Source organism: Odontesthes bonariensis, chromosome 2, assembly GCF_027942865.1.
Source record: "Odontesthes bonariensis isolate fOdoBon6 chromosome 2, fOdoBon6.hap1, whole genome shotgun sequence".
NCBI lineage: Eukaryota > Metazoa > Chordata > Actinopteri > Atheriniformes > Atherinopsidae > Odontesthes > Odontesthes bonariensis.
The window spans coordinates 32,286,537-32,302,082 of record NC_134507.1 but is presented as its reverse complement, the minus strand read 5'-3'; the positions used below and the strand labels follow the sequence as shown (position 1 = coordinate 32,302,082).

The window sequence follows — 15,546 nt, the reverse complement described above, 5'->3', positions numbered from 1 at the left end:
TGCAGGCTCAACATCAGCCTCTCAAGCCAACTCTCTGGTAAAATAGGGGCAACGTATGGTTCCAGCACCTATGTAACACATATTTGTCACGGGGACTGTGGCTTACGGCCACACCGCCCTGAACACGCCCGATCTCGTCCGAACTCGGAAGCCAAGCAGGGTCGGGCCTGGTTAGTACTTGGATGGGAGACCGCTTGGGAATACCAGGTGCTGTAAGCATTTTTCTCTCTTCTCTTCTCTTCTCTCTGCATGTCTTTTGTTGAAACATCTGTTGATCACCCTGTGATCCATCTTGCTGATCCTGGATCTGCTAAGGTGTCCCAGGTCATGGTTGCCTTTGATCCTCATACATTTAACTTTGTCCTGACAAAGGAGCAGTTCCAAAAAGTCAAACAGGGACTGCCTTTGCATTTGACGCAGTCAAACTGCATGCGCCTGGAGAAGCCAAAAGGCTTACAGCACCTGGTATTCCCAGGCGGTCTCCCCATCCAAGTACTAACCAGGCCCGACTCTGCTTAGCTTCTGAGATAAAACTCTGGCTTTTAGTCTGCGAAAAGAGAGTGAAAGTGAACTCCACTTTGAGATGGCTCTGGGATTGGGCCGACTGGGAGAATTGCTTGAAAAAAACCTCTACACCCAATGAGCGGTCAGAACAAAGCCTCAAGACCCCTAGTCTTTTGCACAGAGTAAAAGACAAAGCAGCCATTGAATAGGGCCCGATTGTTCCTACCTGGTCGGCCGAGGAGCCAGCGTCTCAACCAAGCAAAGCTCACCGTGGGGAAGGTGGCTATGCCAACTAGCCTGATGCACTGCTCCCGCAGTGTCAAATACTCGTACTCTGGTTTCTCTTCATAACGTACAAGTCTTTCGCCTTTTACTAAAGACTTCCGTGGAGAGCAGCATTAATGAGTTGTTTCTATTTTTGGAAGGCTTTACCTTTGCGGGTGAAGCCCATTCTGTCTGTGCAAAGGAAATCTTCTTGCTGTGCCAAGTGACTTCTCGGAGTAGAGTCACCTTATTTCTTGAGACCGTGCCCATGTTCAAAGCCTGGAGCGCTAAATTGTTGTTGTTTGAACGGTGCTCAGTGGAGCGGGCGGGAGTGCAAAGTTGTACCATCTGAAACGGCTGAAGAGTGCTCACTGCAGCGGGTGGGCGGAGGTGCAAAGTGACGCTTTGTAGGCAAAAAAAGAGCACCGCCACAAGTGCGCATTGTGCCAGGAAGGGCTCTCGGACGTGAAACAGTGGAGGGTTATCGCTTCTCGGCCTTTTGGCTAAGATCAAGTGTAGTATCTGTTCTTATCAGTTTAATATCTGATACGTCCTCTATATGAGGACTACATATTAAATGGATTTTTAGGCACAGGGGTTGAAAAAGGGGCTTGCTCCGTTCACTCCACGCATCGACCCGGTACTGCAGTGCCGCCGGGAACGGTGCACTCTTCCCAACTCTTGTGAAATAACAAAACCAGCGGTACATGGTGGTAGTTTCAGGGAGCCATTGTATTCTGACTTCTAAAATGGAACTATAATCTTTAGAAAAGACGCAGTTTATGAGCACGTCGTGGGATTGAGCTTCCCTGGTTTCTCTGTATGACCATGAACACCAAACTACACACAGAGAACAGAGGAGCTTGACAGACACACACTAAGTTATCTGAGAGTCCCATTTTCAGCTGCAGAGAACAATCACATCAGGGAAGTCGACGTGCAGGCTCAACATCAGCCTCTCAAGCCAACTCTCTGGTAAAATAGGGGCAACGTATGGTTCCAGCACCTATGTAACACATATTTGTCACGGGGACTGTGGCTTACGGCCACACCGCCCTGAACACGCCCGATCTCGTCCGAACTCGGAAGCCAAGCAGGGTCGGGCCTGGTTAGTACTTGGATGGGAGACAGCTTGGGAATACCAGGTGCTGTAAGCATTTTTCTCTCTTCTCTTCTCTTCTCTCTGCATGTCTTTTGTTGAAACATCTGTTGATCACCCTGTGATCCATCTTGCTGATCCTGGATCTGCTAAGGTGTCCCAGGTCATGGTTGCCTTTGATCCTCATACATTTAACTTTGTCCTGACAAAGGAGCAGTTCCAAAAAGTCAAACAGGGACTGCCTTTGCATTTGACGCAGTCAAACTGCATGCGCCTGGAGAAGCCAAAAGGCTTACAGCACCTGGTATTCCCAGGCGGTCTCCCCATCCAAGTACTAACCAGGCCCGACTCTGCTTAGCTTCTGAGATAAAACTCTGGCTTTTAGTCTGCGAAAAGAGAGTGAAAGTGAACTCCACTTTGAGATGGCTCTGGGATTGGGCCGACTGGGAGAATTGCTTGAAAAAAACCTCTACACCCAATGAGCGGTCAGAACAAAGCCTCAAGACCCCTAGTCTTTTGCACAGAGTAAAAGACAAAGCAGCCATTGAATAGGGCCCGATTGTTCCTACCTGGTCGGCCGAGGAGCCAGCGTCTCAACCAAGCAAAGCTCACCGTGGGGAAGGTGGCTATGCCAACTAGCCTGATGCACTGCTCCCGCAGTGTCAAATACTCGTACTCTGGTTTCTCTTCATAACGTACAAGTCTTTCGCCTTTTACTAAAGACTTCCGTGGAGAGCAGCATTAATGAGTTGTTTCTATTTTTGGAAGGCTTTACCTTTGCGGGTGAAGCCCATTCTGTCTGTGCAAAGGAAATCTTCTTGCTGTGCCAAGTGACTTCTCGGAGTAGAGTCACCTTATTTCTTGAGACCGTGCCCATGTTCAAAGCCTGGAGCGCTAAATTGTTGTTGTTTGAACGGTGCTCAGTGGAGCGGGCGGGAGTGCAAAGTTGTACCATCTGAAACGGCTGAAGAGTGCTCACTGCAGCGGGTGGGCGGAGGTGCAAAGTGACGCTTTGTAGGCAAAAAAAGAGCACCGCCACAAGTGCGCATTGTGCCAGGAAGGGCTCTCGGACGTGAAACAGTGGAGGGTTATCGCTTCTCGGCCTTTTGGCTAAGATCAAGTGTAGTATCTGTTCTTATCAGTTTAATATCTGATACGTCCTCTATATGAGGACTACATATTAAATGGATTTTTAGGCACAGGGGTTGAAAAAGGGGCTTGCTCCGCTCACTCCACGCATCGACCCGGTACTGCAGTGCCGCCGGGAACGGTGCACTCTTCCCAACTCTTGTGAAATAACAAAACCAGCGGTACATGGTGGCAGTTTCAGGGAGCCATTGTATTCTGACTTCTAAAATGGAACTATAATCTTTAGAAAAGACGCAGTTTATGAGCACGTCGTGGGATTGAGCTTCCCTGGTTTCTCTGTATGACCATGAACACCAAACTACACACAGAGAACAGAGGAGCTTGACAGACACACACTAAGTTATCTGAGAGTCCCATTTTCAGCTGCAGAGAACAATCACATCAGGGAAGTCGACGTGCAGGCTCAACATCAGCCTCTCAAGCCAACTCTCTGGTAAAATAGGGGCAACGTATGGTTCCAGCACCTATGTAACACATATTTGTCACGGGGACTGTGGCTTACGGCCACACCGCCCTGAACACGCCCGATCTCGTCCGAACTCGGAAGCCAAGCAGGGTCGGGCCTGGTTAGTACTTGGATGGGAGACCGCTTGGGAATACCAGGTGCTGTAAGCATTTTTCTCTCTTCTCTTCTCTTCTCTCTGCATGTCTTTTGTTGAAACATCTGTTGATCACCCTGTGATCCATCTTGCTGATCCTGGATCTGCTAAGGTGTCCCAGGTCATGGTTGCCTTTGATCCTCATACATTTAACTTTGTCCTGACAAAGGAGCAGTTCCAAAAAGTCAAACAGGGACTGCCTTTGCATTTGACGCAGTCAAACTGCATGCGCCTGGAGAAGCCAAAAGGCTTACAGCACCTGGTATTCCCAGGCGGTCTCCCCATCCAAGTACTAACCAGGCCCGACTCTGCTTAGCTTCTGAGATAAAACTCTGGCTTTTAGTCTGCGAAAAGAGAGTGAAAGTGAACTCCACTTTGAGATGGCTCTGGGATTGGGCCGACTGGGAGAATTGCTTGAAAAAAACCTCTACACCCAATGAGCGGTCAGAACAAAGCCTCAAGACCCCTAGTCTTTTGCACAGAGTAAAAGACAAAGCAGCCATTGAATAGGGCCCGATTGTTCCTACCTGGTCGGCCGAGGAGCCAGCGTCTCAACCAAGCAAAGCTCACCGTGGGGAAGGTGGCTATGCCAACTAGCCTGATGCACTGCTCCCGCAGTGTCAAATACTCGTACTCTGGTTTCTCTTCATAACGTACAAGTCTTTCGCCTTTTACTAAAGACTTCCGTGGAGAGCAGCATTAATGAGTTGTTTCTATTTTTGGAAGGCTTTACCTTTGCAGGTGAAGCCCATTCTGTCTGTGCAAAGGAAATCTTCTTGCTGTGCCAAGTGACTTCTCGGAGTAGAGTCACCTTATTTCTTGAGACCGTGCCCATGTTCAAAGCCTGGAGCGCTAAATTGTTGTTGTTTGAACGGTGCTCAGTGGAGCGGGCGGGAGTGCAAAGTTGTACCATCTGAAACGGCTGAAGAGTGCTCACTGCAGCGGGTGGGCGGAGGTGCAAAGTGACGCTTTGTAGGCAAAAAAAGAGCACCGCCACAAGTGCGCATTGTGCCAGGAAGGGCTCTCGGACGTGAAACAGTGGAGGGTTATCGCTTCTCGGCCTTTTGGCTAAGATCAAGTGTAGTATCTGTTCTTATCAGTTTAATATCTGATACGTCCTCTATATGAGGACTACATATTAAATGGATTTTTAGGCACAGGGGTTGAAAAAGGGGCTTGCTCCGTTCACTCCACGCATCGACCCGGTACTGCAGTGCCGCCGGGAACGGTGCACTCTTCCCAACTCTTGTGAAATAACAAAACCAGCGGTACATGGTGGTAGTTTCAGGGAGCCATTGTATTCTGACTTCTAAAATGGAACTATAATCTTTAGAAAAGACGCAGTTTATGAGCACGTCGTGGGATTGAGCTTCCCTGGTTTCTCTGTATGACCATGAACACCAAACTACACACAGAGAACAGAGGAGCTTGACAGACACACACTAAGTTATCTGAGAGTCCCATTTTCAGCTGCAGAGAACAATCACATCAGGGAAGTCGACGTGCAGGCTCAACATCAGCCTCTCAAGCCAACTCTCTGGTAAAATAGGGGCAACGTATGGTTCCAGCACCTATGTAACACATATTTGTCACGGGGACTGTGGCTTACGGCCACACCGCCCTGAACACGCCCGATCTCGTCCGAACTCGGAAGCCAAGCAGGGTCGGGCCTGGTTAGTACTTGGATGGGAGACCGCTTGGGAATACCAGGTGCTGTAAGCATTTTTCTCTCTTCTCTCTGCATGTCTTTTGTTGAAACATCTGTTGATCACCCTGTGATCCATCTTGCTGATCCTGGATCTGCTAAGGTGTCCCAGGTCATGGTTGCCTTTGATCCTCATACATTTAACTTTGTCCTGACAAAGGAGCAGTTCCAAAAAGTCAAACAGGGACTGCCTTTGCATTTGACGCAGTCAAACTGCATGCGCCTGGAGAAGCCAAAAGGCTTACAGCACCTGGTATTCCCAGGCGGTCTCCCCATCCAAGTACTAACCAGGCCCGACTCTGCTTAGCTTCTGAGATAAAACTCTGGCTTTTAGTCTGCGAAAAGAGAGTGAAAGTGAACTCCACTTTGAGATGGCTCTGGGATTGGGCCGACTGGGAGAATTGCTTGAAAAAAACCTCTACACCCAATGAGCGGTCAGAACAAAGCCTCAAGACCCCTAGTCTTTTGCACAGAGTAAAAGACAAAGCAGCCATTGAATAGGGCCCGATTGTTCCTACCTGGTCGGCCGAGGAGCCAGCGTCTCAACCAAGCAAAGCTCACCGTGGGGAAGGTGGCTATGCCAACTAGCCTGATGCACTGCTCCCGCAGTGTCAAATACTCGTACTCTGGTTTCTCTTCATAACGTACAAGTCTTTCGCCTTTTACTAAAGACTTCCGTGGAGAGCAGCATTAATGAGTTGTTTCTATTTTTGGAAGGCTTTACCTTTGCGGGTGAAGCCCATTCTGTCTGTGCAAAGGAAATCTTCTTGCTGTGCCAAGTGACTTCTCGGAGTAGAGTCACCTTATTTCTTGAGACCGTGCCCATGTTCAAAGCCTGGAGCGCTAAATTGTTGTTGTTTGAACGGTGCTCAGTGGAGCGGGCGGGAGTGCAAAGTTGTACCATCTGAAACGGCTGAAGAGTGCTCACTGCAGCGGGTGGGCGGAGGTGCAAAGTGACGCTTTGTAGGCAAAAAAAGAGCACCGCCACAAGTGCGCATTGTGCCAGGAAGGGCTCTCGGACGTGAAACAGTGGAGGGTTATCGCTTCTCGGCCTTTTGGCTAAGATCAAGTGTAGTATCTGTTCTTATCAGTTTAATATCTGATACGTCCTCTATATGAGGACTACATATTAAATGGATTTTTAGGCACAGGGGTTGAAAAAGGGGCTTGCTCCGTTCACTCCACGCATCGACCCGGTACTGCAGTGCCGCCGGGAACGGTGCACTCTTCCCAACTCTTGTGAAATAACAAAACCAGCGGTACATGGTGGTAGTTTCAGGGAGCCATTGTATTCTGACTTCTAAAATGGAACTATAATCTTTAGAAAAGACGCAGTTTATGAGCACGTCGTGGGATTGAGCTTCCCTGGTTTCTCTGTATGACCATGAACACCAAACTACACACAGAGAACAGAGGAGCTTGACAGACACACACTAAGTTATCTGAGAGTCCCATTTTCAGCTGCAGAGAACAATCACATCAGGGAAGTCGACGTGCAGGCTCAACATCAGCCTCTCAAGCCAACTCTCTGGTAAAATAGGGGCAACGTATGGTTCCAGCACCTATGTAACACATATTTGTCACGGGGACTGTGGCTTACGGCCACACCGCCCTGAACACGCCCGATCTCGTCCGAACTCGGAAGCCAAGCAGGGTCGGGCCTGGTTAGTACTTGGATGGGAGACCGCTTGGGAATACCAGGTGCTGTAAGCATTTTTCTCTCTTCTCTTCTCTTCTCTCTGCATGTCTTTTGTTGAAACATCTGTTGATCACCCTGTGATCCATCTTGCTGATCCTGGATCTGCTAAGGTGTCCCAGGTCATGGTTGCCTTTGATCCTCATACATTTAACTTTGTCCTGACAAAGGAGCAGTTCCAAAAAGTCAAACAGGGACTGCCTTTGCATTTGACGCAGTCAAACTGCATGCGCCTGGAGAAGCCAAAAGGCTTACAGCACCTGGTATTCCCAGGCGGTCTCCCCATCCAAGTACTAACCAGGCCCGACTCTGCTTAGCTTCTGAGATAAAACTCTGGCTTTTAGTCTGCGAAAAGAGAGTGAAAGTGAACTCCACTTTGAGATGGCTCTGGGATTGGGCCGACTGGGAGAATTGCTTGAAAAAAACCTCTACACCCAATGAGCGGTCAGAACAAAGCCTCAAGACCCCTAGTCTTTTGCACAGAGTAAAAGACAAAGCAGCCATTGAATAGGGCCCGATTGTTCCTACCTGGTCGGCCGAGGAGCCAGCGTCTCAACCAAGCAAAGCTCACCGTGGGGAAGGTGGCTATGCCAACTAGCCTGATGCACTGCTCCCGCAGTGTCAAATACTCGTACTCTGGTTTCTCTTCATAACGTACAAGTCTTTCGCCTTTTACTAAAGACTTCCGTGGAGAGCAGCATTAATGAGTTGTTTCTATTTTTGGAAGGCTTTACCTTTGCGGGTGAAGCCCATTCTGTCTGTGCAAAGGAAATCTTCTTGCTGTGCCAAGTGACTTCTTGGAGTAGAGTCACCTTATTTCTTGAGACCGTGCCCATGTTCAAAGCCTGGAGCGCTAAATTGTTGTTGTTTGAACGGTGCTCAGTGGAGCGGGCGGGAGTGCAAAGTTGTACCATCTGAAACGGCTGAAGAGTGCTCACTGCAGCGGGTGGGCGGAGGTGCAAAGTGACGCTTTGTAGGCAAAAAAAGAGCACCGCCACAAGTGCGCATTGTGCCAGGAAGGGCTCTCGGACGTGAAACAGTGGAGGGTTATCGCTTCTCGGCCTTTTGGCTAAGATCAAGTGTAGTATCTGTTCTTATCAGTTTAATATCTGATACGTCCTCTATATGAGGACTACATATTAAATGGATTTTTAGGCACAGGGGTTGAAAAAGGGGCTTGCTCCGCTCACTCCACGCATCGACCCGGTACTGCAGTGCCGCCGGGAACGGTGCACTCTTCCCAACTCTTGTGAAATAACAAAACCAGCGGTACATGGTGGTAGTTTCAGGGAGCCATTGTATTCTGACTTCTAAAATGGAACTATAATCTTTAGAAAAGACGCAGTTTATGAGCACGTCGTGGGATTGAGCTTCCCTGGTTTCTCTGTATGACCATGAACACCAAACTACACACAGAGAACAGAGGAGCTTGACAGACACACACTAAGTTATCTGAGAGTCCCATTTTCAGCTGCAGAGAACAATCACATCAGGGAAGTCGACGTGCAGGCTCAACATCAGCCTCTCAAGCCAACTCTCTGGTAAAATAGGGGCAACGTATGGTTCCAGCACCTATGTAACACATATTTGTCACGGGGACTGTGGCTTACGGCCACACCGCCCTGAACACGCCCGATCTCGTCCGAACTCGGAAGCCAAGCAGGGTCGGGCCTGGTTAGTACTTGGATGGGAGACCGCTTGGGAATACCAGGTGCTGTAAGCATTTTTCTCTCTTCTCTCTGCATGTCTTTTGTTGAAACATCTGTTGATCACCCTGTGATCCATCTTGCTGATCCTGGATCTGCTAAGGTGTCCCAGGTCATGGTTGCCTTTGATCCTCATACATTTAACTTTGTCCTGACAAAGGAGCAGTTCCAAAAAGTCAAACAGGGACTGCCTTTGCATTTGACGCAGTCAAACTGCATGCGCCTGGAGAAGCCAAAAGGCTTACAGCACCTGGTATTCCCAGGCGGTCTCCCCATCCAAGTACTAACCAGGCCCGACTCTGCTTAGCTTCTGAGATAAAACTCTGGCTTTTAGTCTGCGAAAAGAGAGTGAAAGTGAACTCCACTTTGAGATGGCTCTGGGATTGGGCCGACTGGGAGAATTGCTTGAAAAAAACCTCTACACCCAATGAGCGGTCAGAACAAAGCCTCAAGACCCCTAGTCTTTTGCACAGAGTAAAAGACAAAGCAGCCATTGAATAGGGCCCGATTGTTCCTACCTGGTCGGCCGAGGAGCCAGCGTCTCAACCAAGCAAAGCTCACCGTGGGGAAGGTGGCTATGCCAACTAGCCTGATGCACTGCTCCCGCAGTGTCAAATACTCGTACTCTGGTTTCTCTTCATAACGTACAAGTCTTTCGCCTTTTACTAAAGACTTCCGTGGAGAGCAGCATTAATGAGTTGTTTCTATTTTTGGAAGGCTTTACCTTTGCGGGTGAAGCCCATTCTGTCTGTGCAAAGGAAATCTTCTTGCTGTGCCAAGTGACTTCTCGGAGTAGAGTCACCTTATTTCTTGAGACCGTGCCCATGTTCAAAGCCTGGAGCGCTAAATTGTTGTTGTTTGAACGGTGCTCAGTGGAGCGGGCGGGAGTGCAAAGTTGTACCATCTGAAACGGCTGAAGAGTGCTCACTGCAGCGGGTGGGCGGAGGTGCAAAGTGACGCTTTGTAGGCAAAAAAAGAGCACCGCCACAAGTGCGCATTGTGCCAGGAAGGGCTCTCGGACGTGAAACAGTGGAGGGTTATCGCTTCTCGGCCTTTTGGCTAAGATCAAGTGTAGTATCTGTTCTTATCAGTTTAATATCTGATACGTCCTCTATATGAGGACTACATATTAAATGGATTTTTAGGCACAGGGGTTGAAAAAGGGGCTTGCTCCGTTCACTCCACGCATCGACCCGGTACTGCAGTGCCGCCGGGAACGGTGCACTCTTCCCAACTCTTGTGAAATAACAAAACCAGCGGTACATGGTGGTAGTTTCAGGGAGCCATTGTATTCTGACTTCTAAAATGGAACTATAATCTTTAGAAAAGACGCAGTTTATGAGCACGTCGTGGGATTGAGCTTCCCTGGTTTCTCTGTATGACCATGAACACCAAACTACACACAGAGAACAGAGGAGCTTGACAGACACACACTAAGTTATCTGAGAGTCCCATTTTCAGCTGCAGAGAACAATCACATCAGGGAAGTCGACGTGCAGGCTCAACATCAGCCTCTCAAGCCAACTCTCTGGTAAAATAGGGGCAACGTATGGTTCCAGCACCTATGTAACACATATTTGTCACGGGGACTGTGGCTTACGGCCACACCGCCCTGAACACGCCCGATCTCGTCCGAACTCGGAAGCCAAGCAGGGTCGGGCCTGGTTAGTACTTGGATGGGAGACCGCTTGGGAATACCAGGTGCTGTAAGCATTTTTCTCTCTTCTCTCTGCATGTCTTTTGTTGAAACATCTGTTGATCACCCTGTGATCCATCTTGCTGATCCTGGATCTGCTAAGGTGTCCCAGGTCATGGTTGCCTTTGATCCTCATACATTTAACTTTGTCCTGACAAAGGAGCAGTTCCAAAAAGTCAAACAGGGACTGCCTTTGCATTTGACGCAGTCAAACTGCATGCGCCTGGAGAAGCCAAAAGGCTTACAGCACCTGGTATTCCCAGGCGGTCTCCCCATCCAAGTACTAACCAGGCCCGACTCTGCTTAGCTTCTGAGATAAAACTCTGGCTTTTAGTCTGCGAAAAGAGAGTGAAAGTGAACTCCACTTTGAGATGGCTCTGGGATTGGGCCGACTGGGAGAATTGCTTGAAAAAAACCTCTACACCCAATGAGCGGTCAGAACAAAGCCTCAAGACCCCTAGTCTTTTGCACAGAGTAAAAGACAAAGCAGCCATTGAATAGGGCCCGATTGTTCCTACCTGGTCGGCCGAGGAGCCAGCGTCTCAACCAAGCAAAGCTCACCGTGGGGAAGGTGGCTATGCCAACTAGCCTGATGCACTGCTCCCGCAGTGTCAAATACTCGTACTCTGGTTTCTCTTCATAACGTACAAGTCTTTCGCCTTTTACTAAAGACTTCCGTGGAGAGCAGCATTAATGAGTTGTTTCTATTTTTGGAAGGCTTTACCTTTGCGGGTGAAGCCCATTCTGTCTGTGCAAAGGAAATCTTCTTGCTGTGCCAAGTGACTTCTCGGAGTAGAGTCACCTTATTTCTTGAGACCGTGCCCATGTTCAAAGCCTGGAGCGCTAAATTGTTGTTGTTTGAACGGTGCTCAGTGGAGCGGGCGGGAGTGCAAAGTTGTACCATCTGAAACGGCTGAAGAGTGCTCACTGCAGCGGGTGGGCGGAGGTGCAAAGTGACGCTTTGTAGGCAAAAAAAGAGCACCGCCACAAGTGCGCATTGTGCCAGGAAGGGCTCTCGGACGTGAAACAGTGGAGGGTTATCGCTTCTCGGCCTTTTGGCTAAGATCAAGTGTAGTATCTGTTCTTATCAGTTTAATATCTGATACGTCCTCTATATGAGGACTACATATTAAATGGATTTTTAGGCACAGGGGTTGAAAAAGGGGCTTGCTCCGTTCACTCCACGCATCGACCCGGTACTGCAGTGCCGCCGGGAACGGTGCACTCTTCCCAACTCTTGTGAAATAACAAAACCAGCGGTACATGGTGGTAGTTTCAGGGAGCCATTGTATTCTGACTTCTAAAATGGAACTATAATCTTTAGAAAAGACGCAGTTTATGAGCACGTCGTGGGATTGAGCTTCCCTGGTTTCTCTGTATGACCATGAACACCAAACTACACACAGAGAACAGAGGAGCTTGACAGACACACACTAAGTTATCTGAGAGTCCCATTTTCAGCTGCAGAGAACAATCACATCAGGGAAGTCGACGTGCAGGCTCAACATCAGCCTCTCAAGCCAACTCTCTGGTAAAATAGGGGCAACGTATGGTTCCAGCACCTATGTAACACATATTTGTCACGGGGACTGTGGCTTACGGCCACACCGCCCTGAACACGCCCGATCTCGTCCGAACTCGGAAGCCAAGCAGGGTCGGGCCTGGTTAGTACTTGGATGGGAGACAGCTTGGGAATACCAGGTGCTGTAAGCATTTTTCTCTCTTCTCTTCTCTTCTCTCTGCATGTCTTTTGTTGAAACATCTGTTGATCACCCTGTGATCCATCTTGCTGATCCTGGATCTGCTAAGGTGTCCCAGGTCATGGTTGCCTTTGATCCTCATACATTTAACTTTGTCCTGACAAAGGAGCAGTTCCAAAAAGTCAAACAGGGACTGCCTTTGCATTTGACGCAGTCAAACTGCATGCGCCTGGAGAAGCCAAAAGGCTTACAGCACCTGGTATTCCCAGGCGGTCTCCCCATCCAAGTACTAACCAGGCCCGACTCTGCTTAGCTTCTGAGATAAAACTCTGGCTTTTAGTCTGCGAAAAGAGAGTGAAAGTGAACTCCACTTTGAGATGGCTCTGGGATTGGGCCGACTGGGAGAATTGCTTGAAAAAAACCTCTACACCCAATGAGCGGTCAGAACAAAGCCTCAAGACCCCTAGTCTTTTGCACAGAGTAAAAGACAAAGCAGCCATTGAATAGGGCCCGATTGTTCCTACCTGGTCGGCCGAGGAGCCAGCGTCTCAACCAAGCAAAGCTCACCGTGGGGAAGGTGGCTATGCCAACTAGCCTGATGCACTGCTCCCGCAGTGTCAAATACTCGTACTCTGGTTTCTCTTCATAACGTACAAGTCTTTCGCCTTTTACTAAAGACTTCCGTGGAGAGCAGCATTAATGAGTTGTTTCTATTTTTGGAAGGCTTTACCTTTGCGGGTGAAGCCCATTCTGTCTGTGCAAAGGAAATCTTCTTGCTGTGCCAAGTGACTTCTCGGAGTAGAGTCACCTTATTTCTTGAGACCGTGCCCATGTTCAAAGCCTGGAGCGCTAAATTGTTGTTGTTTGAACGGTGCTCAGTGGAGCGGGCGGGAGTGCAAAGTTGTACCATCTGAAACGGCTGAAGAGTGCTCACTGCAGCGGGTGGGCGGAGGTGCAAAGTGACGCTTTGTAGGCAAAAAAAGAGCACCGCCACAAGTGCGCATTGTGCCAGGAAGGGCTCTCGGACGTGAAACAGTGGAGGGTTATCGCTTCTCGGCCTTTTGGCTAAGATCAAGTGTAGTATCTGTTCTTATCAGTTTAATATCTGATACGTCCTCTATATGAGGACTACATATTAAATGGATTTTTAGGCACAGGGGTTGAAAAAGGGGCTTGCTCCGTTCACTCCACGCATCGACCCGGTACTGCAGTGCCGCCGGGAACGGTGCACTCTTCCCAACTCTTGTGAAATAACAAAACCAGCGGTACATGGTGGTAGTTTCAGGGAGCCATTGTATTCTGACTTCTAAAATGGAACTATAATCTTTAGAAAAGACGCAGTTTATGAGCACGTCGTGGGATTGAGCTTCCCTGGTTTCTCTGTATGACCATGAACACCAAACTACACACAGAGAACAGAGGAGCTTGACAGACACACACTAAGTTATCTGAGAGTCCCATTTTCAGCTGCAGAGAACAATCACATCAGGGAAGTCGACGTGCAGGCTCAACATCAGCCTCTCAAGCCAACTCTCTGGTAAAATAGGGGCAACGTATGGTTCCAGCACCTATGTAACACATATTTGTCACGGGGACTGTGGCTTACGGCCACACCGCCCTGAACACGCCCGATCTCGTCCGAACTCGGAAGCCAAGCAGGGTCGGGCCTGGTTAGTACTTGGATGGGAGACCGCTTGGGAATACCAGGTGCTGTAAGCATTTTTCTCTCTTCTCTCTGCATGTCTTTTGTTGAAACATCTGTTGATCACCCTGTGATCCATCTTGCTGATCCTGGATCTGCTAAGGTGTCCCAGGTCATGGTTGCCTTTGATCCTCATACATTTAACTTTGTCCTGACAAAGGAGCAGTTCCAAAAAGTCAAACAGGGACTGCCTTTGCATTTGACGCAGTCAAACTGCATGCGCCTGGAGAAGCCAAAAGGCTTACAGCACCTGGTATTCCCAGGCGGTCTCCCCATCCAAGTACTAACCAGGCCCGACTCTGCTTAGCTTCTGAGATAAAACTCTGGCTTTTAGTCTGCGAAAAGAGAGTGAAAGTGAACTCCACTTTGAGATGGCTCTGGGATTGGGCCGACTGGGAGAATTGCTTGAAAAAAACCTCTACACCCAATGAGCGGTCAGAACAAAGCCTCAAGACCCCTAGTCTTTTGCACAGAGTAAAAGACAAAGCAGCCATTGAATAGGGCCCGATTGTTCCTACCTGGTCGGCCGAGGAGCCAGCGTCTCAACCAAGCAAAGCTCACCGTGGGGAAGGTGGCTATGCCAACTAGCCTGATGCACTGCTCCCGCAGTGTCAAATACTCGTACTCTGGTTTCTCTTCATAACGTACAAGTCTTTCGCCTTTTACTAAAGACTTCCGTGGAGAGCAGCATTAATGAGTTGTTTCTATTTTTGGAAGGCTTTACCTTTGCGGGTGAAGCCCATTCTGTCTGTGCAAAGGAAATCTTCTTGCTGTGCCAAGTGACTTCTCGGAGTAGAGTCACCTTATTTCTTGAGACCGTGCCCATGTTCAAAGCCTGGAGCGCTAAATTGTTGTTGTTTGAACGGTGCTCAGTGGAGCGGGCGGGAGTGCAAAGTTGTACCATCTGAAACGGCTGAAGAGTGCTCACTGCAGCGGGTGGGCGGAGGTGCAAAGTGACGCTTTGTAGGCAAAAAAAGAGCACCGCCACAAGTGCGCATTGTGCCAGGAAGGGCTCTCGGACGTGAAACAGTGGAGGGTTATCGCTTCTCGGCCTTTTGGCTAAGATCAAGTGTAGTATCTGTTCTTATCAGTTTAATATCTGATACGTCCTCTATATGAGGACTACATATTAAATGGATTTTTAGGCACAGGGGTTGAAAAAGGGGCTTGCTCCGCTCACTCCACGCATCGACCCGGTACTGCAGTGCCGCCGGGAACGGTGCACTCTTCCCAACTCTTGTGAAATAACAAAACCAGCGGTACATGGTGGTAGTTTCAGGGAGCCATTGTATTCTGACTTCTAAAATGGAACTATAATCTTTAGAAAAGACGCAGTTTATGAGCACGTCGTGGGATTGAGCTTCCCTGGTTTCTCTGTATGACCATGAACACCAAACTACACACAGAGAACAGAGGAGCTTGACAGACACACACTAAGTTATCTGAGAGTCCCATTTTCAGCTGCAGAGAACAATCACATCAGGGAAGTCGACGTGCAGGCTCAACATCAGCCTCTCAAGCCAACTCTCTGGTAAAATAGGGGCAACGTATGGTTCCAGCACCTATGTAACACATATTTGTCACGGGGACTGTGGCTTACGGCCACACCGCCCTGAACACGCCCGATCTCGTCCGAACTCGGAAGCCAAGCAGGGTCGGGCCTGGTTAGTACTTGGATGGGAGACCGCTTGGGAATACCAGGTGCTGTAAGCATTTTTCTCTCTTC

The 15,546-nt window shown here is 49.0% G+C and overlaps 28 non-coding genes across 28 annotated transcripts; all 28 read left to right on the top strand.

Moving 5' to 3' along the window:
• The first annotated feature begins 100 nt into the window (after positions 1-100).
• Positions 101-219, top strand: LOC142401597 (5S ribosomal RNA). Its single transcript, XR_012773164.1, has one exon. It is a non-coding gene; the product is annotated as a 5S ribosomal RNA (ribosomal RNA).
• A 614-nt stretch (positions 220-833) lies between these two features.
• Positions 834-946, top strand: LOC142372433 (U5 spliceosomal RNA). Its single transcript, XR_012768243.1, has one exon. It is a non-coding gene; the product is annotated as a U5 spliceosomal RNA (small nuclear RNA).
• A 305-nt stretch (positions 947-1,251) lies between these two features.
• On the top strand, positions 1,252-1,442 carry LOC142367273 (U2 spliceosomal RNA). The gene has a single exon (XR_012767055.1). It is a non-coding gene; the product is annotated as a U2 spliceosomal RNA (small nuclear RNA).
• Positions 1,443-1,806: 364 nt separating this feature from the next.
• On the top strand, positions 1,807-1,925 carry LOC142401040 (5S ribosomal RNA). The gene has a single exon (XR_012773054.1). It is a non-coding gene; the product is annotated as a 5S ribosomal RNA (ribosomal RNA).
• Positions 1,926-2,539: 614 nt separating this feature from the next.
• On the top strand, positions 2,540-2,652 carry LOC142372427 (U5 spliceosomal RNA). Its single transcript, XR_012768242.1, has one exon. It is a non-coding gene; the product is annotated as a U5 spliceosomal RNA (small nuclear RNA).
• A 305-nt stretch (positions 2,653-2,957) lies between these two features.
• LOC142368623 (U2 spliceosomal RNA) lies at positions 2,958-3,148 on the top strand. The gene has a single exon (XR_012767391.1). It is a non-coding gene; the product is annotated as a U2 spliceosomal RNA (small nuclear RNA).
• Positions 3,149-3,512: 364 nt separating this feature from the next.
• Positions 3,513-3,631, top strand: LOC142401590 (5S ribosomal RNA). The gene has a single exon (XR_012773163.1). It is a non-coding gene; the product is annotated as a 5S ribosomal RNA (ribosomal RNA).
• A 614-nt stretch (positions 3,632-4,245) lies between these two features.
• Positions 4,246-4,358, top strand: LOC142372074 (U5 spliceosomal RNA). The gene has a single exon (XR_012768185.1). It is a non-coding gene; the product is annotated as a U5 spliceosomal RNA (small nuclear RNA).
• Positions 4,359-4,663: 305 nt separating this feature from the next.
• LOC142367269 (U2 spliceosomal RNA) lies at positions 4,664-4,854 on the top strand. The gene has a single exon (XR_012767054.1). It is a non-coding gene; the product is annotated as a U2 spliceosomal RNA (small nuclear RNA).
• A 364-nt stretch (positions 4,855-5,218) lies between these two features.
• Positions 5,219-5,337, top strand: LOC142401584 (5S ribosomal RNA). The gene has a single exon (XR_012773161.1). It is a non-coding gene; the product is annotated as a 5S ribosomal RNA (ribosomal RNA).
• A 604-nt stretch (positions 5,338-5,941) lies between these two features.
• On the top strand, positions 5,942-6,054 carry LOC142372420 (U5 spliceosomal RNA). The gene has a single exon (XR_012768241.1). It is a non-coding gene; the product is annotated as a U5 spliceosomal RNA (small nuclear RNA).
• A 305-nt stretch (positions 6,055-6,359) lies between these two features.
• LOC142367263 (U2 spliceosomal RNA) lies at positions 6,360-6,550 on the top strand. The gene has a single exon (XR_012767052.1). It is a non-coding gene; the product is annotated as a U2 spliceosomal RNA (small nuclear RNA).
• Positions 6,551-6,914: 364 nt separating this feature from the next.
• Positions 6,915-7,033, top strand: LOC142401578 (5S ribosomal RNA). The gene has a single exon (XR_012773160.1). It is a non-coding gene; the product is annotated as a 5S ribosomal RNA (ribosomal RNA).
• Positions 7,034-7,647: 614 nt separating this feature from the next.
• LOC142372416 (U5 spliceosomal RNA) lies at positions 7,648-7,760 on the top strand. Its single transcript, XR_012768240.1, has one exon. It is a non-coding gene; the product is annotated as a U5 spliceosomal RNA (small nuclear RNA).
• Positions 7,761-8,065: 305 nt separating this feature from the next.
• On the top strand, positions 8,066-8,256 carry LOC142368617 (U2 spliceosomal RNA). The gene has a single exon (XR_012767390.1). It is a non-coding gene; the product is annotated as a U2 spliceosomal RNA (small nuclear RNA).
• A 364-nt stretch (positions 8,257-8,620) lies between these two features.
• Positions 8,621-8,739, top strand: LOC142401572 (5S ribosomal RNA). Its single transcript, XR_012773159.1, has one exon. It is a non-coding gene; the product is annotated as a 5S ribosomal RNA (ribosomal RNA).
• Positions 8,740-9,343: 604 nt separating this feature from the next.
• On the top strand, positions 9,344-9,456 carry LOC142372413 (U5 spliceosomal RNA). Its single transcript, XR_012768239.1, has one exon. It is a non-coding gene; the product is annotated as a U5 spliceosomal RNA (small nuclear RNA).
• A 305-nt stretch (positions 9,457-9,761) lies between these two features.
• LOC142367259 (U2 spliceosomal RNA) lies at positions 9,762-9,952 on the top strand. Its single transcript, XR_012767051.1, has one exon. It is a non-coding gene; the product is annotated as a U2 spliceosomal RNA (small nuclear RNA).
• A 364-nt stretch (positions 9,953-10,316) lies between these two features.
• On the top strand, positions 10,317-10,435 carry LOC142401558 (5S ribosomal RNA). Its single transcript, XR_012773157.1, has one exon. It is a non-coding gene; the product is annotated as a 5S ribosomal RNA (ribosomal RNA).
• Positions 10,436-11,039: 604 nt separating this feature from the next.
• On the top strand, positions 11,040-11,152 carry LOC142372399 (U5 spliceosomal RNA). Its single transcript, XR_012768236.1, has one exon. It is a non-coding gene; the product is annotated as a U5 spliceosomal RNA (small nuclear RNA).
• A 305-nt stretch (positions 11,153-11,457) lies between these two features.
• On the top strand, positions 11,458-11,648 carry LOC142367252 (U2 spliceosomal RNA). Its single transcript, XR_012767050.1, has one exon. It is a non-coding gene; the product is annotated as a U2 spliceosomal RNA (small nuclear RNA).
• A 364-nt stretch (positions 11,649-12,012) lies between these two features.
• LOC142401029 (5S ribosomal RNA) lies at positions 12,013-12,131 on the top strand. Its single transcript, XR_012773053.1, has one exon. It is a non-coding gene; the product is annotated as a 5S ribosomal RNA (ribosomal RNA).
• Positions 12,132-12,745: 614 nt separating this feature from the next.
• LOC142372395 (U5 spliceosomal RNA) lies at positions 12,746-12,858 on the top strand. Its single transcript, XR_012768232.1, has one exon. It is a non-coding gene; the product is annotated as a U5 spliceosomal RNA (small nuclear RNA).
• A 305-nt stretch (positions 12,859-13,163) lies between these two features.
• On the top strand, positions 13,164-13,354 carry LOC142367243 (U2 spliceosomal RNA). Its single transcript, XR_012767047.1, has one exon. It is a non-coding gene; the product is annotated as a U2 spliceosomal RNA (small nuclear RNA).
• A 364-nt stretch (positions 13,355-13,718) lies between these two features.
• LOC142401551 (5S ribosomal RNA) lies at positions 13,719-13,837 on the top strand. The gene has a single exon (XR_012773156.1). It is a non-coding gene; the product is annotated as a 5S ribosomal RNA (ribosomal RNA).
• A 604-nt stretch (positions 13,838-14,441) lies between these two features.
• On the top strand, positions 14,442-14,554 carry LOC142372388 (U5 spliceosomal RNA). The gene has a single exon (XR_012768231.1). It is a non-coding gene; the product is annotated as a U5 spliceosomal RNA (small nuclear RNA).
• A 305-nt stretch (positions 14,555-14,859) lies between these two features.
• Positions 14,860-15,050, top strand: LOC142368610 (U2 spliceosomal RNA). The gene has a single exon (XR_012767389.1). It is a non-coding gene; the product is annotated as a U2 spliceosomal RNA (small nuclear RNA).
• Positions 15,051-15,414: 364 nt separating this feature from the next.
• On the top strand, positions 15,415-15,533 carry LOC142401548 (5S ribosomal RNA). The gene has a single exon (XR_012773155.1). It is a non-coding gene; the product is annotated as a 5S ribosomal RNA (ribosomal RNA).
• Positions 15,534-15,546: the final 13 nt, after the last annotated feature.